This window comes from Ambystoma mexicanum, chromosome 4p, assembly GCF_040938575.1.
Source record: "Ambystoma mexicanum isolate Mex_15411 chromosome 4p, UKY_AmexF1_1, whole genome shotgun sequence".
Taxonomy (NCBI): domain Eukaryota; kingdom Metazoa; phylum Chordata; class Amphibia; order Caudata; family Ambystomatidae; genus Ambystoma; species Ambystoma mexicanum.
Window position 1 is genome coordinate 1,131,923,309 of NC_090927.1, and position 27,786 is coordinate 1,131,951,094.

Below are 27,786 nucleotides of genomic sequence, written 5' to 3' on the forward strand. Positions count from 1 at the left end.
GTGTGTATACACCTTCTGTAGAAATGTATATGTATCTTGCAGGGATACTGTTGACACCGGTCATTCGGTTAATGATATGGCATTTATAACGCGCCTATACACGTGTTTCAATGGAAACCAATCTTCAGTAATTCATCAGCAAGACTGTGCTTGTTCCATCATTATTGAAGAATGTAATAGTTACAGTTAATCTGGACCCCAAACCAAGTCATCACCCGAGCCAACACGTGTTTCAACCATGTTTGGTCCTTCTCAAGGCTGTATAATGGAACGTAAGTTCTTAATATAAAGTCTTCCCTTAGGTAATCAATATTTCATCAAATGGAATCCTATTACATTTCAGTACCAATGTCAGCCAATATGTGTAAAAAAAATATTCAAATTCCAAGAATACAGCAAATAACGTAGAGAGAAAGATAGAGACAAAGAAAAAATAGAAATAAGAAAAATAAAATAAGATATAAAAACATTTAAAAAGACAAAGTATTAGAATATTGTATGTCATGCTTATCATCATAAATAAACATCATAGGTTAGATCAGATTTTATTAATTCCCATAACTGCTCCAAAGCAGTGCAGTGTCTACGCATAAGTATATCAGTGGCATTATCAAGTGCCCATTAGATTATCATTGAACGACCGTAGTTTCCACCCTATGTACCAGATTGTATCCTTCTTGTGCTCCCTGGTTTCACCATTATATGCCAATTTGTATCCTGTTTGTGCTGTCCTGTATCACCAAATAATCCAAGTGTTATCTGATAGAATTGTCTTCGGCTCACCTATGGTATAGGTACCAATCTATACTTCATTCACTGACATCCAAGTTAGTTGCTGGTTATTAGCCTATTGGGTGAATAAAACTATCTAATGAGCTGCATGTATATTACAGTAGTAAATCATTCGTGAGCTAATAAGTACTCACCAGAGTTTTAGCATAATGTGTGACTCGTGTGTTTCAGCGATGAAAATGAACAGATTAAGGAAGTTCGTTTTTGCAGCCATATTATCATTATTTGAATTGCCACCAAAAGTCAAGAAGAGACTTAGGGCCTGATTCACAGAAGCGTTTTATAATGGTGCAATCCCATAGGAAAACACTTCCTGATTCAACATGATTATACATCAGGATGTCCTGTTAGGATCACCCATGCCGTATTCAACATCCCGTGTGTAATCACAACGTGTGCCATTTTGTTTCCCCATTATAAAAATATCAGTGACGTCACTTGTATGAGCCATATGATTTCATTTCCGTCAACAAACTCGATCCAATTATCGTAACACCCTGCTTTCCTAAAATGAAGCAGGAAATGCTCTGTTCCAGAGCGCTCGGGGAATTATTACTTAGAAAGCCATTAACAACCAAAGATGGATTAATGTTAAAGGACGCAAGACCATTTATCATTATAGAGATAGGATTTGTTAAACATAATTACATGGCCACGGTAGTGGCCATGTAGTTATGGTTAAGTTGCTGTTTCCATAGGAAGAACACTTTTTGGGTGGCTTATAACTTCGCTCCCCCTTGACGAATCCTCACCAAACTTGACAAAATAAGTATATGGCCCACTCTGAATTTCTTTGCAAAGTTTGGTGAGGATTCATTCAGGGGGGGCAAAGTTATAGGGGGGGTCCCCACAATTTCTTTTTTTCCCATAGACTGAATGGGAAAAAAACTTTGCTCGCTCCTACAGCCCAAACCGCTGGACGTATTTTCACCAAATTTGGACCAGGAGCAGCGGCTTGGTCCCGAAAGCGTGCTTTTGCAGATTTGGTGAAAATCCGTCCAGTAGTTTTTTTAAAAAATGACCAAAAAATGGGTCATAAAAAATGAGTGATATCTGTGTTCGGTCCGCGGACACACTTCCCTGTTCGCTCCGCGGACAGTGTCCTGATTGGCCAATCGGCTTGCGTGATGTCCATGGACATGCAACGTGTTCACTGATTGGACGGCGTGGAGCGTGAAGCGCGTCAGATTTTCGGTGGCGCCCACCATCTTGGATTCGCGGACGTCCGCGGACAGCGCGGTGAAACTTGGTTTAAAATTTGTATTTAGTAGAGTGTGTTGGTGTGTAGGAGTGTTTGGGGAGGGTGGGAGAGTATGAGATAGGTTGAAAGTTGTGTTCTTTCATGTGGTAGACGTTTTTGTTGTGTTCGATTTGTCTGCGGACATCACGGCTGTTCTGAAATGTTCTAAATAAACTGAATGGGGGTGTTCTGAGTACTCAATATGTGTCCGTTTTGTTCGCAAGCAAGCTGAAACTATTCTAAGAACACTTGCGGTGTCCTGAAATGTTCGTGAATAAATAAAATGGGGGTGTCCTGAGGACGCTGTCCGTATTGTTCTCTGGCAAGTTGAATGCGTTCTAAGAACACTCGCAGAGTCCTTAAATGTTCGTAAATAAACAAAATGGGGGTGCTCTGAGGAAGCTGTCCATACTGTTCGTTGTCAGGTTGAAAATGTTCTAAGAACTCTCGCCTTGTCCTGAAATGTTCGTACAGGGTGTCCTGAGGATGCTGTCCGTATTGTTCTCTGGCAAGTTGAATGTGTTCTAAGAACACTCGCGGTGTCCTGAAATGTTCGTGAATAAATAAAATGAGGGTGTCCTGAGGACGCTGTCCGTATTGTTCTCTGGCAAGTTGAATGTGTTCTAAGAACACTCGCGGTGTCCTGAAATATTCGCAAATAAACAAAATGGGGGTGTCCTGAGGACGCTGTCCGTATTGTTCGATGGCAAGTTGAATGTGTTCTAAGAACACTCACGGTGTCCTGAAATGTTCATAGGGGGTGTTCTAAAGACGCTGTCCGTATTGTTCGATAGCAAGTTGAATGTGTTCTAAGAACACTCACGGTGTCCTGAAATGTTCGTAGGGGGTGTTCTGATGACGCTGTTCGTCCTGAGGACGCTGTCCGTACTGTTCTCTGGCAAGTTGAATGTGTTCTAAGAACACTCGCGGTGTCCTGAAATGTTCGCAAATAAACAAAATGGGGGTGTCCTGAGGACGCTGTCCGTATTGTTAGTTGTGAAGTTGAAAGTGTTCTAAGAACACTCGTGGTGTCCTGAAATGTTCACAAGTAAACAAAATGGGGGTGTTCTGAGGACTCTGTCCGTATTGTTCTTTGTCAAGTTGATTGTGTTATAAGAACACCCGCTGTGTCCTTAAATGTTCGTAAATAAACAAAATGGGGGTGTTCTGAGGACGCTATCCATATTGTTCGTTGTCAGGTTGAAAATGTTCTAAGAACTCTCGCGTTGTCCTGAAATGTTCGTAGGGGGTGTCTTGAGGATGCTGTCCGTATTGTTCGATGGTAAGTTGAATGTGTTCTGAGAACACTCGCGTTGTCCTAAAATGTTCATAGGGGGTGTCCTGAAGACGCTGTCCGTATTGTTCTCTGGCAAGTTGAATGTGTTCTAAGAACTCTCGCGGTGTCCTGAAATGTTCGCAAATAAACAAAATGGGGGTGTTCTGAGGACGCTGTCCGTAGTGTTCTTTGTCAAGTTGATTGTGTTCTAAGAACACTCGTGGTGTCCTGAAATGTTCGCAAATAAACAAAATGAGGGTGTTCTGAGGACTCTGTCCATATTGATCGATGGTAAGTTGAATGTGTTCTGAGAACACTCGTGGTGTCCTGAAATGTTCGTAGGGGGTGTCCTGAAGACGCTGTCCGTATTGTTCATTGTCAAGTTGCAAATGTTCTAAGAACTCTCGCGGTGTCCTGAAATGTTCGTAAATAAACAAAATGGGGGTGTTCTGAGGACGCTGTCCGTATTGTTCATTGTCAAATTGGAAGTGTTCTAAGAACTCTCGCGTTGTGCTGAAATGTTCATAGGGGGTGTCCTGAAGATGCTGTCTGTATTGTTCGCGGGCAAGTTGAAAGTGTTCTAAGAACACTCATAATGTCCGCGGACATTAAAAGTTTCCATAGGCCATCGTTGAAATGTTTGACTCTATGGGTGTGATATGCTGCAGTGGTTGTGGCCAGGGCATAGAGTGTTAGTATTTTGTAATGACTTATTACATTGTATAATCAAGATTTTTTTTTTTTTTGGACCCTCATATTTAGTAGATTAGAAACCAGAGTACTGTGCAATTTGCTCAGTTTCTGTGTTCGTTGCTAAAATCATTGGGTCTGTGGGAGGAAAAAAACATCCAAGTTGGATTAAAAAATAAACTTTTTCTGGTATGCTACAGTTTGTTTGTTTTCAGTTTTCACTTGTTGTTTCTGGGTAATGCTTTATACATTGGCTTGTTGCATTTTTTTGGAGCAGTAACATATTATTTATTTGTTTGGATATTATAAAATTTTGGAGCAGTTAGATACCAGTAGGTGTATTCTAACTGCCTATTTTTTTATATATTTTAGTGGTATTGATTTATCTGTTTGGATATTGTTACATTTTGGGACAGTTAGATACCAATTGGCGTATTCTAACTGTCTATTTTTTGCTCTAATTTGCTGGTATTCATTTATCTGATTAGTTGTTGTAGAATCTTTGGGCAGTTAGATAGCTTTTGGAATATTCTAGCAGAGTAAATTTTTTTACTACAAGTTTACTTAGGGTTTAAGTACAGTTTAGTTATCAAATTTTGGTTTTAAGAACATTAAATAAGCGTTTGTAAGATTTGCTGGTAATCTCTGCTTTAGAGTAATGGTACTATCATTACATTGAAACCATCCACATTTCTTTTCTATATATGCAGTGTAGTGCCCTGAATTGGTTGTGGCTCCTGCGTGGTAGATTATACCTACTGTTGTGATGGTTTTCTTAACAAGTGATATTTGACCATGTGTGAATCCAGTCAGCTTGCAGTTGTTTTTTTGTACCATCTGCATTGTAACATAGAAGCATTAGTATTACGTATTTACTATGTGTCTGTATTAGTAACGTGGAGCGATTATCTGAATTGCAGGTAGAACATAATCTACCATGGTTTGCATTTTGTACAAGTTGCTGAAATGGAATGGATTCACAATTAGGTATAGATATATATACAAAGCGTTCATTGGGGATTTGTTCTTCTGTCACATTGTTGCAGAGAGTGCATGTATGTTTCCACATGTATGAAATCTGGAAGATTTCATTTATAGGTATGTTTTTGTTTTCCAGTACTTGTAGTAAGTACATTAGAAATTCTTGTGTATCTTCCTGTGAGTTTATAGTGAATTTCACCATTCCAGCACTGTAGTCCAATTGTTGTCTTATTCCATAAACACTATATGTGTTATCAGGATTGTTTGCTGCATTTCTGTGAAGTACAAACATTTGCAAACACAATGGGTCTGTACTGTGTAAGTACATGTTGTCAACAATTGGTAGTAATTGAAATAGAATATTCATTGCTACATTTGAGTAGCAACTTACACCAACTATATTTGAGAGATTAATTGGACCAGGTAGTTCTGTATCTGACTGATTTTTTTGGAGTTTGTCTTCCTTCTTTGAAGAAGTACCTGGTTTACTTTCCCTAATTGATTCTTTTTGCTTGTGGTATTTGATGAAGTATTAGTTTCTTTTACTCTCTTTGGAGGATTTGCAGTGACATCCTGTTGCATTTCTGTTTGATTTATTTTTCTTTTATAACGTTTTACTTTTTTTTGGAACAGAATATGTGTTTAGATGGGGGGTGTATAGTGAGGGAAGTCTATTTTATTCTAAAATGCAAGGAATATCAGCGTTTACTTTACTTGCATCAAAGTTGATTAGAAATAGACTGTCAAGTGTACGTAAGCGTGATAGTGCTACGTAGCTCATGCCTTCTTTAAAGACTGTGTTACCAATATCTATCATTGCTTTGTCTAGGGTAAGACCTTGTGATTTATGAATTGTGACTCCGTATGCAAGAGTTAGAGAAAATTGTTCTCTGCATACATACATGTCTTTGAAGAGAAGGAATCGAGCTGTTGAGCGTCCTATCCTTTTTACTTCTGAAAGTTTGTCAAAGAGAATATTGACAAACTGAATGTCATGATGCCTACCCCCAGGCATCCGGACCAAGCCCATCAGCCCCGGGAGCAGGCATCTAGACATTTAGTAAAACCTCAGCAGCCCCGACTAGGGGCTATCTGGGTTCAGTGCTGGCGCCTTAGGCACCAGGCTAATAGTCATTACTTACCTCAGGCAGACCATGCTGCAAATGACTCCAATCCAACATGAAGCCTGAAAGGGACTATTTTTCTACAGGGACTATTTTTTACTCGGGTGTGGTTCAAGGGACTTCTTACCTGGGACTACTTTTGTGGCGATTTAAACCACACCCGACCAGCAACACACGCTTCGCGTTATTCTGCATCCAGCAGCGTAACACTCACCGTGCCTGCAGCCTGCATCCATTCTTCTGCCACGCCCGCCTCGAATCCGGAGCTCCTAAAACAAAGAGGAAAGAAAGGGACAAGGTTAGAAAACAAACGTATTTCTATTCCACACCTGATTCTGGATCCATCTTGTCTCCAGACCTGTAAAGAACATCATTTCTGCACGCGCCGCACCTCCAGCTGCAGCGCCGCGCCATACTCACCAGTCTTCACAGCATCCTTTGGGTCGGCGCTGCCTCCATCATTTCTTCGCTGAACTTTGGCACCTAGGAGACAAAAGAAAACCACAAGGTGAGCCGAGGGAACCATCAAATATAATTCTTACCACCATAAACTTACCTGATTTACCACCGAAGGCATCCTTTTGTGACTCTCCATATTTTCACGTGCCGCATCTGTAAAGAGAGACAAAACAACACGTTTTCCTCGTGCAACATTCACCGGACAGCTCCAGGTAATACAGACTCTTACCTGAGCGCCACCAGCTGCCACAAGAGTATCTTTTCACGAGCCAGCTGCAAGACGAGCAAGGAAGGGGGAAACAAGAGTGAACATCGGACATATTGAACTCTATGAACTTAATACTTACTGGTCCTCACCAGGAACCTCACAGTCAATACACTCTGGAACTCTCCCGAGCCTTCAAACCAGTGAAGTAACTGGAATCGACGCGCCCCTGCAAATCCACACAGGATGGAGAGCTCATATTTTAAGAATATAAGGTGAGATTGCTGTGAGGGCATTTCGGAGGTGATTAGTTGGGGAGGACTGTGGGGGTGCCATCACTTGAATCCACAAGTGGCTAAATCCATCTCTCCACTTGCAGGAGAATATTTCTACGGGTTAAGCAGACAAGATTAGGAGGGCAGATTCAGTCAGTCATCCCTGCACTACGCATCACGTGGGTGGAGACTGCAGCTGTCTGGGTCCGACCGACGCCCCTGTGGGAGCCAGGTGAGCATAACACTGAATTTTGTTGTCACGTGGGTATGTTTGAAAGCCAACAACTGCACCCAGTGCTCCATTAACTAGTCCTTGGTCCATGTCAAGGTTACGTTTAAGCATTACTCTGCAATTTAAGGATAATTTTAATATCTTTTCTAAGCCTGCTGTGTTTGAGATTGATTTTTCTGAACTATTTAGTCTTGTTGTGGCTTGGTCACACATAGGTAGTGTCATACCATGTACATCTAGTTTGTCTGTGGCGCTAATTTCCATTATTAGTTGCATTTCTTTACTTAACATTATTTCATTGAATTTGAAACAGCTTACAAGTTTTGGCATTAAGGCCATACAATTGACATTTTTGTGGACTAATTGTGCCATAACATCTGTAGCCCATGCATTATCGCCATAAAGTGCATTAATGTGCCGGGTTTTCAATATTGCTTCTGCTTCTTTAGAAAGTATACCAACTCTGATACTTTTTAAGATGTTGGCATAAGTGAGATCTGCAGATTGCCGCATGTTTTCTGTTAATTCTCTGTATTGTAAATGTTGCCAAAGGTTGACATTTCCAATGCTGCCAACAGTTTTATGGCAGAGTTTGTGTCCTAATGTTTTAAAAATAGACTCACCTTTTACTGGTGTCAATTGAAGAAGATCTCCGAAAACAATAATGTGTTTTCCTGCAAAGAGCTCTTCATAGTTTGTTTTGAGTACTTCTTGTAGTCTGAGGTGAATCAAACCCAACATTAGGTTGGAGACCATGCTCACTTCATCTATTAGTAGCATTTTCATTTGTTTCAATACTCTGCGTAGTTCCATTGCAGCTTCTGCAGAAAGTTTGTGATAGTCTAATTTGTTCTGGTGTTCTACTGGCAATAGTAGTAATCGGTGTAACGTGACACCACCTATGTTGTAGGCAGCTAAACCTGTGGGGGCAGTGATAACAGCTGACAGTTTGTTGTTTGTCAATTGATGAAGGAACTTACTGATTATTTTGATTAGGAATGTTTTGCTAGAACCAGCTTCACCACTGACGTACAGTAGTATAGGTTTATAATTATGGCAGGAACATTCTTCATTTTCATGTTGTACACCATGTGCAATTTGTTTTGTTACTTTTTGAAAAATGCTACATTGCTCATTGTTTAGTTTTGATTGTAGTTTAGTTAAGTCTTCTTTATCTTCATACTGACACATGGTGTTTTCTACTTCTATCATAGCTAATTCTGCCTCATTTATTATTAGTGGTTCTCTCAGTGGTTCTTGGCTTCCTGTTACAGAAGGTTGACTACTGTCAGGAGTTTCTTTATCTAGTTAGGCCTGGAGTTCTTCTTCGTGTTGCTGTTCAATGTGCAACATTGTTTTGTACTGTGTAAAATTTACATCAGTTATAGTGCTTTCATTTGCTTTGAAAGCATCTTCATATGAGTCATAGTTATCTAGTATTTCTTCTTTTCTCCATGGTTTAAAGTGCTGTAGCAGGGACATATAATATACTTCTTTATGTTGAGGAGTCTTGGGCTATGTGGTATAGAGGCATGGTTTCCAAAGTATTACTTCTGTTTGGGTAGTATTTGTCCAATAAATTGTTTTTTAAAATGTCTTGGCTGTTGGGATCACTTTTAGGTATTGTTTCTATATCTTCGTTGGATTTTAGAACTCTTTTTCTAGATTTAGCTGGACCAAGACTTAGCCATACTATATTTTCAGATTTACCATACAATGCAGTACCAGTTAAACAATCAGCTGCTTCATATGATCCACATTCTCTATGGGAGAGCATTTTTATGCCCAAGCTGTATAATTTCTGAGACACTATTTTATCTGATGACAGGTCATTCCAGAGGTCTTGGAGCTCTGTCTTTTCTGCTTTGGTTAAGTATGCTGTGACATATCGTGCAACTGCAGTAGAATTGTCTGACATGTACTGCACATCTATGTTTGCATTCCATAAGTGGGCAATGATTGCATTGTAATCATTGATATATTTTTCTTCTTCTTTTCTTTTTATGTGATATGTATTTTTAGGTGACTTACCTTTAACACCATGCCTAACTGAAGACATGAGGTTGTTCACTTGACCTGTATTTGTAACTGGTCTAGGAAAACCAAATCGGCATTTGGTGTAGTATTTCCCTTTGTTTTTGTATTTGCGAAGACAATATTTTCCACATTTGTGTCTTTGAAATTGTAAAATTCGTGCATGAAGATCACTATTTGTTGCTTCCAATGTAATTTCACAAGTGACATATTTTTCAATAAACTGTAAAACAGTGACATCCCTGTCTTGACCAAATTTAGGAGCATCTTTAATTCATAAAAGCATGTGGATATATGGTGCTCCTCTGGCTTGGTATTCTTTTCTCCAAAAGAAGTGTTGCACTTCTCCAAGGGTAGGAACAGTTTTATTACAAATAAAATGTAGCATAGCAATGAAGCGATGGTGAAAATATCTTGAAACATTAACAGGATCCAAAGAACAAAGTTCTCCAGGTGTTAGTATATCTATGTTTGTTTTGTTTTTGTTTGATATGCGTAGGAAATAATGTAAATCTTCCCATGCATATTCTGCACAACTTAATGTAACAAACCAAGTCGGTGGCCCAAGGTTTCTGATCACACAACGTACATCTCTATGACGTTGAAACCAGTACTCTTTAGTACCATGCATATTTGCTAATAGATTTGTAATATTTGATTGTAAAACCTCATCCTTTTGTTGCACTTTTTGTAATAATTGTGTAGCTGTCATATTTTGAAAGTGTGATCCTGATTTTAATATGTGTGCAACTCCGTATCATAAAGTTGCTAGTTGACTTTCAAAGAGTAGATGGAATATGTATTCCACATTTTGTATAAATCTGGGATCTTCAGAATACACCCCTAATGAGCGGTATTCTGAAGCTGATATTTGAATAGGTCTATCATTGTACCTTCCTCCTTTGCCAGTAGGAAAGAGTAGAGGAAAAACACGTGCTTCTATAATTTTTTCCCATATGCTGATTTGTGATCCTTTTGGTGATCCTTTTGTTTGACGCATTTGGTACGTTTCCAGTGCATCTTCTATGGTGTCATTAGAGTGCAAAGGATGAATTGTATAATTGTCTAAAGTATTTGATATTGTAGCAGGATCTAGGAGCTCAAATTGACCATCTTCTTGTTTTTCTTGAATTATTTCAGTTGTATCCTTCTACTTTTCTTCAATATTAATTTCTTTGTAATATTCATTATTCTCTTTAAGATATTGCAAGGCATGTCTAACTTTATGTAAATCGACCAGCTCTTAACATATTTTTTTGTCTTTTGTAGGTACTCCATTTACTAAGATAATTAAAGATTGCTGCATTGGACGTTGCACTCCTAGAGAATGCACATTTTCTTTTAAATCTAATGGTAAATAAACTACTTTTCCACTAATGCCTTTTACCAATTCAGAGGGAGGTAATTTTGCTGTTTTTGGTTGAAGGCGTATTATTGCTTGAAATGGGTGCGCTGTTTGAATTATGATGCTCTCATATAAATTAAGTTGTTGTAGGGGTTTTGGTAGTGGGTATAATTCCAAATTATTTGTGATAGCACGTGAAGGAGTTTGGTTGTTGTCAAGTTTTGTAGTGCAGTAACTGCAAAGTATTAAGGGGTCAGTTATTTCGTATTTGTTTTCTTCTACAAGGTAGAGAGCTAATTCAAACCATCTAGAATCTTCATTGTCTTCTATTTTGAATGATAGGTCTACAGTTTTTGTGTTACTTTTATAAAAAGTTCTGCGGCAACATACACACACATCGTTTGGTACTTCAGCTGATGTACTTTTAATTTTTAGTATTTCTTTTTTGTATGTGTTTAGTAAAAGGTTGCCATGTGTAGAATTGTTGCTAATTTGGTTTAAAGCTATTTCATTCTGTAAGTGGCTTTCACTTCCAAAATATTTTTTTCTGGATATAGTCAATTTCTTCAAGTAGGTCTTTTGCTGTACCATGTAGAAGAATGTTATTTAAATTTGCTAGTGCTAAAGCAGGACTTTTAGCATAGTACAGTTTATAAATGTAACGCTCACCTGACTCCCACGGAGGCGGTGGCCTGGTTCGCGCTGCTGTGACCTCTTCTAAGGTGATGCGCAGGGTTCGAAAGACGGACTGAACCGGGCCCCCAAATCTGGCTTGTCTGGCTCGCAGAAGTATCCTTCTGTAGGTGAAAATAGGGGATTAACTGTCTGCGGGGTAATACAATCGGCCTCCCGCTTTCCCCTCTCACCCTCCTCGAAACCCTTCTGTGATTCCCCGTAGCATCTCACCTTAGGGTCTGGAAGGACGAGCTCTCCATCCTGCTTCTGATGCAGGGGCGCGTTGGTATCCAGTTACTTCACTGGATTTTCGGATTGGTGAGAACCAAACTTGCTTGGCTTCCAGGTAAGTTTTTTGATAAGAGGTTCCCCTTGTGTCCATGCATTAATGTACTAATGCTAGTGTCTTTTTCCCCATAGGGGCCGGGGTACGGAATGCCGGGGAACAGGCACCGACCCGAGATGAGAGGTGAAATCCTTGTAGAAATCAGGTAAGTCTTTAATGAGCGTTTTTTGGTAATGTCTTTTCATTCGCTCATTAACGCTGATGTCCTTTTTTCCCCTTAGGGGCCGGGGTCCGGAAATGCCAGGATGCGGCGCGGACCCGAAATGAAGAGGGAATGAATCAACAGGTAAGTCTTAACATGGAGATTTAGCTTTCCTTATTCCCTTCTCTCTCTCACCTTTTGTTCTTGCCTTTTTCTCCCTAGGCGCTAGGGCGTGACTGCGAATCCGGATGATCGCTGCTGAACATGGAGGTGCCCTGTAAAGGTGAGTGGAATGCGGCGCTGCAGCGATCGACGCGATGAGCTTTTAAATAAAAGTCTTCCTTTTCAGGATTGTCGGCAAGATGTCTCCGGGATGCGGATTTAGCAGGTAAGGCCTTTTCCTTCTTCTGTTCTCTTCTTCTCTTCCTTTGCAGGTGATCCAGGATGCTGGCAGGCGTGGCAGAAGTCAGGATGCAGGAGCAGACACGGTGAGCGTCCAGCTGCTAGATGCAGAACAACGCGAAGCATGTGTGGCTGTTCGGGTGGGGTTTAAATAGCCTTGGAAGAAGTTCCAGGTATGTATCCTTCCTCCAATCAGGTATGTATCCTTCCCCGACCACGCCCGGATGGTAAATTAGTCCCACAGGTAAAGTAGTTCCTTTCAGGCCTCAAGGAGGCCGGGATCCTGCAGCATGGTCTGCATCAGGTAAGTGCACCCAAGCACTCCCATAATGAGCCTGGCGCCTATGGCGCCAGGACTGATGTCTTTTATGAGCCTGGCGCCATAGGCGCCAGGACACTGTCCAAAGGGCCCCTATATGGGGTTGATGGGTCTTTCCTTGGGGACTGGATGTCCGCTTTCGGGGACGCAGGGCTTGAACCGGCTCCCCGGGAGCGGGCATCATGACAATAAACTAGATTTCTTATAGTTGAATGATGTGTTGATATCCTTTTGATATCATGGAAGGTGGTTTTACAAGTAGGTCGTGTAATGCAGGCCAATTAATGTCCTTGTAGTCCTGTCTACTTGCGCACTGGACAGGTATCCATATTTTGTAGTAGTTTAATTTTGATTTTGTCTTTTCTTTTTACATATTGATTGAGGAATTGGCGTAAAGACTTGAAAAATTGTTTGGGAATGTTGCACATTGACTTGCATGGCCATTTCTACACTAGATGTTCTGATTCAGTTGAATGGAGGGGTAATTCTAAGTTTTCAGGGCATATTTTTGTTAGGAGTACTTCTTGTTCCAGTATGGTATTATTCACTTTTTCATAACCTCGACCACTGCTATGTATGGCAATTGTATTTGTTTGCTTTTGTTTTTACGCTTCTTCATTAAACTATGGTTCTGTGCTCGTAGTATGATTCCATTCACCTTCGCAGATACTTAAGAAGTTCTTTCTGTTGACATTTTGTTTATTGAGAAGTCTTTTTTGTAATTTAGTTATTAGTTTTGTTAGTGGTTTCATTTTGTTTAACACTAAAATAAATAACTTTCTTTTGAGAAGAATTGCACTATCTATCAATGCTTCTAAGATTAATTTCCTACGATAGGTTTTAAGGGTTGAACCTGGTTTCTCTCCTGTTTTTATAAGATTTTGAAGGACTCTGTGACGGAACATTTTGACTAGAATACTTTAAACTTTATCAAGATTTATAGAAGCAGTTTTATCTGTAGTGATAGCTGATTTTTTTGTTAATTGTTTTCTGGTTTGTTTTACATTTTGATAGAGGAGGCAAAGTTTTTCCACTTGAAACTTCTTTTGTTTCACCAAATGACTGTATTAACTGTTTTGTTTCAACTTTTTTTTACAAATTCCGCTAGATATGGATGCTTATGTTGGACACTTTTATTTTCATTTGCTCTACTTTTGCGTTGCCTTCTACGGACATGACTTTTGGTAGGCATTCTTTAGGGTCTGTTGAAAAAAATAAAGAAGGTATGGGTTGGGGTGTTCTGCAATGTATGTGTGCTGTGTGCATGAGTGTTTGAGTAAGATGATAAAGATGTATGTAATGGTGTGTGATTGTGCATTGGGAACTACAACTTGTAGGGATGGGTATTCTTGAATTTATATGCTACTAAACTGGGGTTCAGATGACAGAAAATAGTAAGCTAGTGGTGTGGAGAAGCACAAATAGTAAATCTAATGTATACAATTAAAACAGTTGTTTATTCTATAATAACCAAATTGTAGCGGTTGAGTTGGGTAATTTGTGTGTCCAAAAATAGGAATTTGTGGCCCATTCTGTCTGTAAATCACTGTTTAAGACTTGGGGATTTTTGGACAGAATGGTGCACAATTTCTATTTTTAGGCACAGAAATAGCATGAATTAACTTTACAGTGTGTTTCAGTAATAATACAAATATTATTGTGATATTCTACTTATTTTTTTTCTAAAATGAACAGGTTACTTCTTACTTCTTCTTTATTCTTCAAATTCGGTTGCTTCTTTTCAGGAGAATGGTCTTCACTGCAATTGTAAAAGAAACAAATTAGTAATTTTGTTTGTATATAGCACTGTTTTTAATTTAGACATTGATTTTTTTAATTGAAATCTTCAGCGCCTTCCTCAAAACCATTAAAACTATCTTATTTACATAAGATACGTCGCACAAGTTCAATACATATGATATGTTCTTAATGAACAAATTGTATTGTAATGACTAACTGTAGCAAACAAAATATCTTTTCTATGTTTGTGAAATTCATACTGTACCACTGAATACCACTATGTATGTAACTAAGCTCTTCCAGGTAATAGTGCCTCAATGTCATGCTTAAATTAAAGTAATTGAATAAATAAATAAAGAAATAAAACAAAAATATTAAGTCAGTTTGAAAATATGTTCATGTATTGTACAGAACATATGCATACCTGTAGTTTGTGTTCATGCATTTGGATATGCATGAAGCTGCAAGTAGAAATCTTGGAGACTTGTACAGTATTTCTTGTAGACGGTGCTTGCCAATGATATGACACTTGTACTCCGAGAGATTTGCAGTGCTGATCTATGATGATGCAGTTAGATGTAGAGGTCTTGAATGTGATTGGTGGATGGTCATGTGACTTCGTAGCTACATCCAACGAGGGAATGGCACAGAAAGTGAAGTGGAAATGGTAGAAGGGCTGTTCATGTTACGATATGTCCGCGGACATGGCGGTAGTTTGCGGACATCGGCTGTTCCATCCGGGGATTTTTGGGTTCAGAAGTCATGCAAATGAGAATGAGCACTGAAAGGGATTGGTCAGGAAAGTTTAGTGGGCGTGTTGTGCCAGGAGAGAGTTTCTCAGATAATCTTTTTGTTGAGAGAACAACAGATAGCCATGGCTGTGTGTTTCAGAAAACAGATTGTTTGGATTTTGGGAGATTCATGGATACATTGGTAGAAGGTGCATGCAGAAAGCTGTGGAGTAGCTGTAAATCTTGGATTTCCATATGTGGAAGTACACTGGCATGGAGTACGTGGAATGCAGTGGTTGGACTTGCTACCTCTTTGTGCTACTTTGGAGACAGAGCAACATCCAGACATAATTGTAATTCATTGTGGAGGGAGCAGTTTAGGACATGTGTCTGGAATTTCTTTGCAATTTTCTATGAAAGAAGGACTTGGGAAGGTCATGGACATGTTTCCTAATTCTCAAGTAATATTTTCACGGATTGCACAGAGACAAATGTGGCTTCGTTCTTCTTCATTTGGTCCACAAATGGAAAAAGCAAGGCGCAATGTTAATAAGGCTGTTAGTGCCTTTCTAAGAGATTTTGGCATGTCCTCTTTTCATAGTGAAAATATTATGTTTCATAGTACATACATTTTTCGCAGAGATGGAGTCCATTTTACTTATGCTGGCAATCAGATTTTTTTGACAAATATACAAAATGCATTACGACCTTTTTTAGATTTACAGCATCCATTTTGAAGTAGGTGTTAAGTATTTATAATTTTTGACATACAAACACCTCCCAAAGGCTCTTTTCAGAGCCACCACTTCCTACCAGAGAAAATTGCAATGGTTATGATAGGGTATCAACCCAATTTCTTTCATGTCCGTGGGCTGTCCGCAGACTTCTAAAAAATACTAAGGGCCCTGCTTCATTTATTTTCACTTCTATTTTTTAACTGTGAAAGGCAGCTCTGAAAAGATCCTTATTTTTTTTGATTTTTGTAATTTTGTATTTTTTTTATACACGACACACTAGGAGAGGAGGGGAAAGGAGGGTAAAGGGGGGGACACCAACCACAGGGATAAGAAAGGGCGAGCTGAGAGAGGAAGATGTAGAGTGGGTTTTATTTGGGTAGTGAGCAGGTCTTCTCATGCTCTGAGACGATAGTCTCAAAAGCACTGCAAAGTCGCTCCCCCCTGCAGAGTACTGTGTCACAGTACATACATACAACTGTGACCCTCGAAAGGTAAGAGCTATCAGAAATATCAGGTCAGAAATGACCTCAGGTGTCGCTTCATGGTAGTGGTCCCAAAGTTGTACGAACTGTGCCTCCCACGACTGAGTATCATTTTGCACTCATTGCAGGTGACACAGTTCGCACGAGCCTTAGGACCATTCCCATGAATGGTAAACAACCACCACACCCAAGACTCACGCCTAGTGCGGGTAGTAGGGATTTCCTCTACCTCATTCTCCTCATCCTCTTCTTCCTCCTCTAGATCCTCACTCCTGTTCCCCTCTTCAGGCCCTTGGGGAGGTGGTGGTGGTGGAGGGGGTGGAGGTGGTGCTGAAGCAGGTGCAGCACCAGGTGGCAGTAGTGCAGCCATGGATGCCATCAAAGATGAGATGGAAATCTGCAGTTCGCAGTTGGCAGCAAAATTCGCTGTGCTCTGTACAAAAGGCAGAAACACAATGAGAATAAGCTCTAGGGCGTGGTCTTCGACAGATTGAACGCAAATAAAAGTTCAAAAAGTTTCAAAAAGTATGTAGAAACTCAGGATTACGATGTGGGACTTGAGCCATGGTGAGTTTTTATGGAAAAATATTGTGGATTACTTGAAAATGTACTTTTAAATTGTTCGGGGACATGAACAGTGTCCACATTCTGAACACGCGATCAGCGTGGGCGCGGTCACATGATCGCTTCGCGAACATGTTCGCGAAGGAAGCAGCTGTCCGCAGGACACCAAATGCACGGACATTGGTTTGCGCATGCATGTTGATGTTCTACGGACACTGTTCGGGTCCTGAAGTAATTAAAAGTGAGTCACACGTCAAACGAACAGTTACGGACAGGTATTTGTTCTTAGAACAGTTTCAACTTGCTTGGGAACAATACGGACAGACATAGCGTCCTCAGGACACCTCCATTTTCGTTTCTTTACGAACATTTTTTTCAGGACACCGCGTGTGTTCTTAGAACAGTTTCAACTTGTTAGCGAACAATATGGACAGGTATAGTGTTCTTCAGGACACCTCCATTTTCGTTTAATTACGAACATTTCAGGACACCAATTGTGTTCTCAGAACAGTTTCAACTTGCTAGCGAACAGTACTGACAGTTATAGTGTTCTTCAGGACACCTACATTTTTGTTTATTTACGAACATTTCAGGACACCAATTGTGTTCTCAGAACAGTTTCAACTTGCTAGCGAACAGTACGGACAGGTATAGTGTTCTTCAAGACACCTCCATTTTTGTTTATTTACGAACATTTCAGGACACCGCGTGTGTTCTTAGAACAGTTTCAACTTGTTAGCGAACAGTACGGACAGGTATAGTATTCTTCAGGGCACCTCCATTTTTGTTTATTTACGAACATTTCAGGACACCAATTGTGTTCTAAGAACAGTTTCAACTTGCTAGCGAACAGTACGGACAGGTATAGTGTTCTTCAGGACAGCTCCCTTTTCGTTTATTTACGAACATTTCAGAACACGCGCATTGTCCGCGGACACCTACATTGTTTTTTTTTTTTAAACGGAAAATAATTACAACTCAATATAAAAATTTAACTTTATTTAACATATATTAATAATTTATGACAGAGAAGGTGAGGCAGAAACGGAAACAAAAACAGGAGAATTAGGGGTTTCAACATGATTGGTATCAGGTGAAGAAGGGATGGACGTCTCATCAAAACGTTTTGGATTATGGAATATGGAGAGGGTTTGGGAATAATTGACTGGGATATGGTGAGGGGGGACAAGTACATGTGGGACAAGGGTATTTTTTTTTTTTAAATGATCTTCAACAAAAGTTTTCAAATTATTAAAATTGGTCAACAATAAATCAATGTTTTCTTTTATGCTGTCAATCGTGTTTTCCATAACAGCTTCTTCAGAGGTATTTTCTATTTTGGTATGCTCTGTACAAAAAAAAAATATATATGTTAAATGTATATAAAATAATAATAATTAAATGGTTTATATTGTAAAGTGTTTACCATTAGTTTCACTATCTTGTGACTTTTCCCCATGTGGGAAATGCTCTTCTAGCCATTTCAGAGTACTAGACATTTCTGTGAGAAAAAAAAGATATTTTTTTTATCTAATACAGAAAGCTTATAAATATATGAGTAAAATGAAGTACACTTACCATTTCAGGTAAAATATGTTCTAAGTACTGTGTAGGTCTGGTCTTGTTCTTAGTTCTGTAGTGTCTGTGAGATAATTCTGTTGGAAGCCAATTTATCTTCTTCTGGTATATTCCATTTTAGAACATATTGTATTTAAATGAATGGTTAGTGTGTTACATATATGGGTTACATTTCTTATGTATTACTACATATAATGTGTATTTGTGCTGCTTTTTGAATTTGTTAAATGTTCCTATGTTATGATATAACAATCAAACATACCCCCCTAGAGTTTTTAGGTAGTGGTACTGTTCTCCGAACATGTCCGCGGACATTAAAAGAGTTTACGGACATCAAGTTCAGTAGAAGAGGTTCAGTATGTTCCATATTACATGTACATAAAGTCAAAGTTATTATTGTTAAGTTGTGCTACTAAAAACCTATGAAATTCAGTGAAAAAACTTTGTTAAAGGGATGTTATGGTTAAGTTGCGCTACTAAAAACCTATGAAATTCAGTGAAAAAACTTTGTTAAAGGGACATTATGGTTAACTTGCGGTACTAAAAACCTAGGAAATTCAGTGAAAAAACGTTGTTAAAGGGACGTTATGATTAAGTTGCGCTACTAAAAACCTATGAAATTCAGTGAAAAAACGTTGTTAAAGGGACGTTATGATTAAGTTGCGCTGCTAAAAACCTATGAAATTCAGTGAACAAAAACGTTGTTAAAGGGATGTTATGGTTCCAAGTAAAACTGAAAAACCCTTGAAATTCGCCAGTTATGTTAAGCTAAGCAACCATAACTCACGCCACCACCATGCACTGCTAAGACTAACACCCAGGACATCAAAGATGACATCACAAATGTCATTGATGACATCACTGATGACATCACATGTGCATTTACCTTTCATGAAAAGTCTGTACAAGGGTTTCTTATTGTAATGTTAATTTTAAAAAAGTGTCAATGATCATTGGAATAAATATCAAGGGCTAATTAGTCCATCCAGTATACTAAGGTGCTCATGTAGAAACATAGACATTGTGTGCAGCATACATGATGGAGGTGCAATATTCAGAAGCTTGCCATGTTGAATAGAGAAATGATAACTGTTTTCTTATTAGACTTTTGCATACTGTGAAACATGTGATAAGTAGATAATAAAACCCACTTACTACATAATTGCATTATTATAGACAAAACACAGAGACAACACCACATACAAATATGAGTATATACAAGGAAATTGAAGTAAGCAAAAAACAGCAGTAGTAGAAAAAAGTGTTCATAACCTAACTGATTACCTTTATGCAGAGAAATGATTGCTCTGTTTCAAAGCTGCTACTTACCCTAAAAAGAAAAAGAAATTCCAAAACACCTAGAATGTCGCTCCAATTATTATGATTTATTCACTTCATTTACAATCCTCTACACGCCCTATATATATATGTATCACATGATGTGCCTGGACTCTAAGGAAAGTAGTGTGAATACAAGATATAGAAATAGGAGCATATACAGGGAAAGTACAGTAATAAAAAAACAATAGAACTATCAGAAAGTGCTGACAACTCTACTGATTTTGTTTAATGCACAGAAAGGATTGCTGTCTTTCAAGCTTGTGTCTTCCCCTATGTATATGTTTCATATGATATGACTGGATCCTGAGGGAATTATTGTAAGAACATACTTGAAGGATAAGTCTACAAATATACTACCTTTTCCACTTTTAATTCCTGACTGTTACTGAAGAAAACCATGTGGCCTAGATATGTCAGTAAAGGAAAAAAGGGGGAACCAAACATGTGATCTCATCAGTGATGTCATCAATGACATTTGTGATGTCATCTTTGATGTCCTGGGTGTTAGTCTTAGCAGTGCACGGTGGTGGCACGAGTTATGGTTGCTTAGCTTACCATAACTGGCGAATTTCAAGGGTTTTTCGGTTTTACTTGGAGCCATAACGTCAGTTTAACAAAGTTTTTTTCACTGAATTTCATAGGTTTTTCGTAGCGCAACTTAATCATAACGTCCCTTTAACAAAGTTTTTTCACTGAATATAAATATAGTTGAAACACTTGCAATCTTAACAAAATCATTAAACATATCATCCAGTTAGGACACTTGATAATTGAGAGTTACAGCTCTCTCCTCCCCGCTTGAAAACGGTTGTGACCAACTTGTAGCAGCCTTTATGATAGGTGAAATTACAATAATAATGGTCATAATTTGATCCCTTTCTCTTCTTCATTTATTGGTAATTTTGATTTTAATTTATTTAAGTGTTCATAGTTATACAGACGTTTTTAAACACTAGAAACAAATATTACAACAATATAATTAAATTCCTCATTATTAGCTCTAGTATGACATATTATACACAAATTAGTTTTTAACAAATTGCACAACAAACCGGCTATGGCCAATCATTTGCATCCTTCATAATTTGACTTAGCATTGCATCCCTAATTAACAGATAGTACCTAAGAGTTATTATTTCTCCTCCAAAACCAGTTAAATCCCACTCATGTGTTGTGCAGCCTAACAAATATTTCCATTTCATTGACCATGACAACATTATCTAAAAAGTCTTCTTTATTTGCATATTCACATTTGCATATCAGTTAATTACAAATCATTATTATCAAAGCATCTGAATATTTTAAAAAGTTACAACAATTTCTCCAAACATCTAATATAAGTCAATTTGGTATAGGAGCACATTCGTCTTGTGTTCTCTCTTGAGAACTACATTTGTGCTACAAAGTCTGCAGATTAAGGAAAATTGGGCAAAGAGGCCAAGAGATCTCAGCGCTTGCAACATAATTCTAAGACGGCTGTGCTGCTGCGGTCAATTGTTAGTATGTGAATGCCTTGCCCAGCATCCACAGTGTAAGCAAATTAGACCAAGTATAACAATTGAACTGCGCCACGCACAAAAGATTTCTGCCACGAAGTACAAGTGTACAGTTATTTAATCAATGCCATGAACAGCCTAGCATGTGTTTCGAGCGTAGCTCTTCCTCTGAGGCTGTTAGAGTACATACAGTCAACCATATGTAAAGATGTACAAAATAGTTATGCAAATCCAGTCAAAAAGCATGGGCAAGGTATTGGTGGGCAACAAGTTGTCAGCATAGTGTGTAATCAGCAAATACACTAATAACAAGCATCGATTGTCATCATTCATAATACAGGTTAAAAGAAAACAAATATGCATTTAGCAAAGAGTATTCATGTGCCATTCATAAGAAAAGCGATACGCGATATTCATATTACCCAGTCAGGGATGTCACCAAGGTAGTTCAAAACAAAGAAGGAGAGAGAAATAGAACAAAACCTGCAGTTAGCAAAGTTGGTAGGTAGGCAGTTGCGGAATAGGTCTGTTCACTAACCATTAGTTATTAATTCAATAGCATATGCCAGAAGGAGATTGCATATTTACCACATATTCTGCTCCAAATTGAAACACTAGTTATTAAAAAGAAAAAATGAGTATGGATCAAAACCCAAAATAATTCCAGCGTGAGATGGTATGTGACACTATTGCAAGCAAAGAATAGAAAATAAGTATCACTTACCAAAAAGATAAGTGAATGAATCAAACCCGAACTCAGAAAAGCGTAACTAGAAGAGAAATAACAATATATACGCTAATTAGCGTCCTCTCCACCATGCGGAGACATGTATTTAAAAGTAAAAAATGAAAGTAATGTTACCTTGATTAACTTGTAGTTGACATTCTAAATATATATCTGCAGGCTGCAGCGATCCCGGAGAGCTGGCATAGTTGTAAAAATTAGGTGTCAACAAGGCATCAGTCCGGAAATCCAACGTGCAACAAGTGTAAAGACAATTTGAGGATATTGTGGGATATTTCATGTGGATTGTGGGGGCGGTAAACATTGATTGTGGACGGTGTTGATGTTCCGGGTATTTTCATGGCCGATGCAATTGCACTTCCATTCTCAAATGTTTTGCAGGGAAAGTTGTCATTGATGCAAGTTATTTTCATGGCTTGTGTGAACTCAGTTTTATGGCTGACATAAAGTGAAATCATGAGGACATGCAATTCATGGTCAGTGAGAGCCACAGTAGACATTTTGCACAGATTCCTGTAGCATCTTTATGCCAAATGTAGTAATACCTTGCTGGAGTGGGGACAACTCTGATATAGAGGATGTTTGCAAGAATTTAATGAAACGCGAAATGGGCAAGATAAAAAGAAAACGTTTTTGTATGAAAAACGTCTTATTTTGACAAAAAACACAAACTAAAGAACTGTATGATGAGCACATTTATGTTGGGTGTGTAAAACTTGGCGGTGAGTTCCCAAGAGCCCCTTTTCCTTGCTTCACAAAAATGTAGATAAATACTGACCCAAAAATGCTGAGGAAATGCACCACATATGCTGATTTTTGTTTAAAAATATGCTTTGTCAGGTATCCCTCCCAAAGCTCTTTTCCAGCTGTCTGTTTTAAATTCATTCTATACAGTTTATTATCCAGTTGATTTATCTTGTGTTTCTTAAGGCTCTGTCACACCTCTGTGGCCGGTGTGCAAGCTTCACGGACTATCCTTTCTCTTGCCTCTGTGCCAGGTGTGCAAGCTTCACTGACTATCCTTTCTCTTGCCTCTGTGCCAGGTGTGCAAGCTTCACTGACTATCCTTTCTCTTGCCTCTGTGCCAGGTGTGCAAGCTTCACTGACTATACTTTCTCTTGCCTCTGTGCCAGGCGTGCAAGCTTCACTGACTATCCTTTTTTCTTGCCTCTGTGGCAGGCGTGCAAGCTTCACTGACTATCCTTTCTCTTGCCTCTGTGCCGGGCGTGCAAGCTTCACTGACTATCCTTTCTCTTGCCTCTGTGGCAGGGGTGCAAGCTTCACTGACTATCCTTTCTCTTGCCTCTGTGGTAGGCGTGCAAGCTTCACTGACTAGCCTTTCTCTTGCCTCTGTGCCAGGTGTGCAAGCTTCACTGACTATACTTTCTCTTGCCTCTGTGCCAGGCGTGCAAGCTTCACTGACTATCCTTTTTTCTTGCCTCTGTGGCAGGCGTGCACGCTTCCTTTCTCTTGCCTCTGTGCCAGGCGTGCAAGCTTCACTGATTATACTTTCTCTTGCCTCTGTGGCAGGGGTGCAAGCTTCACTGACTATCCTTTCTCTTGCCTCTGTGCCAGGTGTGCAAGCTTCACTGATTATCCTTTCTCTTGCCTCTGTGGCAGGTGTGCAAGCTTCACTGACTATCCTTTCTCTTGCCTCTGTGGCAGGTGTGCAAGCTTCACTGATTATCCTTTCTCTTGCCTCTGTGGCAGGCGTGAAAGCTTCACTGACTATCCTTTCTCACATCTGATGATGTAATTCAAACTTCAAAGCCCAGACCAGACATTATGTTTTGATCCTACCCACCTTCTAAGTACATAGATGAAATATTTATTGATCTATTTAGGTTTCTTGTAACCCACCCATAAGGTCGCTTTAGAGCAAATTAGACCTTAATGAGCACTATAACCACTCGGTGCATGTTGACGATATGTATGCCCGTGTGATATACGGCGTAGTTGCTTACATCTCTGGTAAGGTGTATCCTTCAGAACATTGGTCCCACTCATCCGCATGCGGGGAGTAGCTGTCCAATGCATTGCTGATGGGGAAGGGCTTGTTATCTTGAAAAGCTTGCACCCTGTCATTCTCGGGGCTACCCTGATCTCGGATAAGAACTCACTGGAAAGTAGTGCTGCTCTACCTCCCCAGGCACTTGCAAGAAGGCAAGTTGTCAGTCGAGCATTAGAATATAAACGGAATGCATCTCCTTATGTTTCTGTCATTCCTTGAAAGAGCCCGTGAAAGAAAATCAATAGCTGCATCGATCCGTTCTCTTATACATTGTCTTGCTGTGGCATTTATCTTTTGTCTTGGAGGACAAAACCCCTATTAAGCGCTCGTAAACCATGATTCCATTTTCTTGTGTATGGGCAGCGGAGTCAGTAGCGCGTGTGATCATCAGCAGAGTCTGGATGGTGCATCACGCTGCCTCTGTGGGCGACTTGTATGTACTACTGCATGCTCAGATAGTTAGGAAGTACATCTAATCCCATGCAAGGTTCCATGAACGGATGACAGAGAAAGTGGATCAGAATGTGAACGTTGAGGCCGAGCCAGCAGTTTTTTTCTTGTTGAGAGGTCAGGCTATTGGATGCTATAGAACAATTTGTAGATTATTCTATAGGCTAGAGATGGCATCCCAACTAACCCAAACTGTCCTCAATGACACAAAAATAGTTCGTCTATAGTGCATACGTGTTCCACATGCCCCGGGAATAACCAATTTTGGCATAAAATGGTTTATGGAAATAAGTCACATTTCTCAAGAGGGAAGCAGCAGAAACAACAAAGAAGTAGTCACATCTGTGTTAATTCATACTTAAATTGGACAGAGGAGCTGTGTGGTTTGTTTGCATAGTCATTGCATTCACTTGTCTAATTGTGGGTTGGGATTTGCATGTACGACAAAGGTAATGAATTAGCTCCTTTTTCAGTGCAATAAAAACATACAGTATCCAAGACCTAATAAACAAGATTTTCGATAAGCTATTAAGGATGATAGTAGAGTATGTATTTACCATCTGATTAATAATATTGACAATGTGAGCAAACCCAATACTCTGCTGGAGGTGTAGTGCAGGACATCCTACTTATTGGGCAACATCCTAAAATTCACAAGAAAGGAAATACGCTAATAGGATTGCACCTAAGGCAATCCAATGTTAAAGAATTAAAAGCATACATTTATTTGATTAAATAGTTAAGCAAAAAAAAAAAACATTCAATCATAAATAATTCACCAAGCATTAAAATCTTGATCAAAGGTGTGGTTAAAACATTGGAGATAACAAGTAAAACAAAACCAGTCCCTATACATTAGTTAAACAAATAGATCTGGATGAATTAATGACTCATAAGGGATGAATCAAACATTTGTTTTGCATTACTAGACACAGTATTGAGACACAACCCTTCGTGTTTCTGTCCTAAGGACTATGACTGTTGGACATTCCTCGGGGCTTGTTTAAAGTTTCTGTACTTCCTCAGGCGTTTATACAGTGTTTCTCCTTAATGGTGGAGGAACAGAGACTTCAGATGCCCTCTGTCTTAACAGCCTTGTGTTCGTATCAGTAAAATACCACCATAATCCGAATATGAAAACACCTTCCACTGTAGAATCAACCACCACAAATATCTGTATAAAAACACACATAAAATCACTTGGCAGAAACATTCTTATCTTGTTATTTTATTACTAATAACATTATTTCGATTCTAACCATTTGATTAGCCAAAGTGCTTGCTTTGAGAGACAAAATGCCCATGATCTTCATTTTCTGAGGATGACAAAATAAGGGATAACCTAGATAAGGTAAACCCTCAACTGATCCTAAGGGTTCAATCGTACTTAGCTGCTCTAACATCCTGCATTGTTAGGGCATTTCTGTTTTAAAAAAAATCCTATTTAGGTGTCCTCGTATCCTGAATTGTTAGTGCCTGTCTGTCTGAAAATCGTATTTAGGTGCTCTCACATCCTGCATTGTTAGTGCCTGTTTAAAAATCGTTTTTAGGTGTCCTTACATCCTGCATTGTTATTGCCTGTCTGTCTGAAAATCGTTTTTAGGTGTCCTCACATCCTGCATTGTTAGTGCCTGTTTAAAAATCGTTTTTAGGTGTCCTCACATCCTGCATTGTTAGTGCCTGTTTAAAAATCGTTTTTAGTTGTCCTTGCATTCTGCATTGTTATTACCTGTCCGTCTGAAAATCGGTTTTAGGTGTCCTCAGATCCTGCATTGTTAGTACCTGTTCGTTTAACATTGCATTTAGGTGTCCTCACATCGTGCATTGTTATTGCCTGTTTGTTTTTAAAAAAAATCAAATTTAGGTTTGCCCACATCCTACACTGTTTTTGACTGTTAACTCTTAACATCTACTTGGCCGCCTGTGAGTTAAGGTCAGAACTATGCACTGCAGCACCCTCCCCCCTCCCTCTTTATCTCTCTGCCTCTCACTTCCTTCCCTTTTGCTCTGGGATGGCACTCTTCATATCTACAATCTACTCAAACTGCTACGTCATCACTTAGCCACCCTCTCTCACAAAACCCGGATGGAAAAAGCATACAAATGACGTCCTTGCTGCAAACACTGGCCTCCCAATTGCAAACACCTATGTCAGTGCATCCTCCAGAGAAATCTTCACTGACATCCCTTTTCCTGTCCCTTCTCCAGACCTATGGACTTCTCATCTTATCTCTACTCTCTCCCCTTACTCTTCCACTGCCATTAATGGCGGCACCAAGTGGAAAGTCCTCTTGGCGGGCTTATTGTCATATAACTGCAGCATTAATGTCTACTTCACTGGCACAATCATGGTTCAAGGCCCTCAGGGTAACCTCCTTCTCTTTGACCGGATCCTACCAGCTCTCATCAACTTCCTTCCTTCTCCTGCCTCTCCCCCTCTGGTCCGCCACCTCTGACTGAAGTACCACGCCTCTGCACTCCACCTGAAAAAACTTTCAAAGGCAGCAATCATCTCCACCTGGTGACCCTCAACGCACGCTTAGCCAACAAACACTCTGCTGACATATGGAACTCCTGGAAGACACTGACCTTGACACACTCACTGGGATTCGGTTCAATGTCAGCTCAGTCACTTCCTTTGATTCGCTATTACCCGACGGCTTTAAGATCACCTCCAAACCCCGACCTCACCGGGCTGGCGGTGGGGTTGCCTTAATTTTCCCGGAGTTGATTCCTTCTTCCATCCTACCCACTCAGCTCTATTCGTCCTTTGAGAGGCTAGTATGCAAATTGGTCATCTCGCCCTCCTCCACCCTGACCATTGCTACCATTTACCGGCCTCCAGGTGATTCCTCTCTGTTTCTCTCTGAGTGGGCTGATTTATGTTCCTCCTTATTATCTACCAACTCCAACCTGCTACTCCTGGGTGACTTTGACATCCATTTGGACTCCCCATGTGCAGCATCCACCCTCTTCATTGACCTCTGCACCTCCTTGTCCATCTCCATTCTTCCATCTGGTCCAACCCACTCTGCCAGACACACGCTGGATGCCATCATATATTCCAACCTCCCCCTCTCTTCTCCTCTAGTCGCCCCTCTCTCTTGGTCTGACCACTCTCTTCTCTCCTCCCACCTGGGTCCCTGTGGCCCTGTGACAACTCCTCCAAAAGCCCTGCCAACCCTGTTCATGAGCATCCATCCAGTGAGATGAGTGTCCGCTACCTTCACCTCCACATTCATTCCCCCTTGCCCACCCAAATCAGACTCTACCTCTGATTCCGCTCTCAGCAACCTATATCTATCCATTACCAACACCCTTGACATCCTTGCCCCAGTCATGAGGATCTGCCTGATACCTCCAAGCGTAACACC

General features: G+C 39.7%; 1 protein-coding gene across 2 annotated transcripts in view; it reads left to right on the forward strand.

Annotated features, from left to right (window-relative positions):
- EPM2A (EPM2A glucan phosphatase, laforin) overlaps positions 1 to 27,786 on the forward strand; it is a gene marked incomplete at its 5' end in the record, with an annotated part of 1,251,062 nt that overhangs the window by 689,970 nt on the left and 533,306 nt on the right.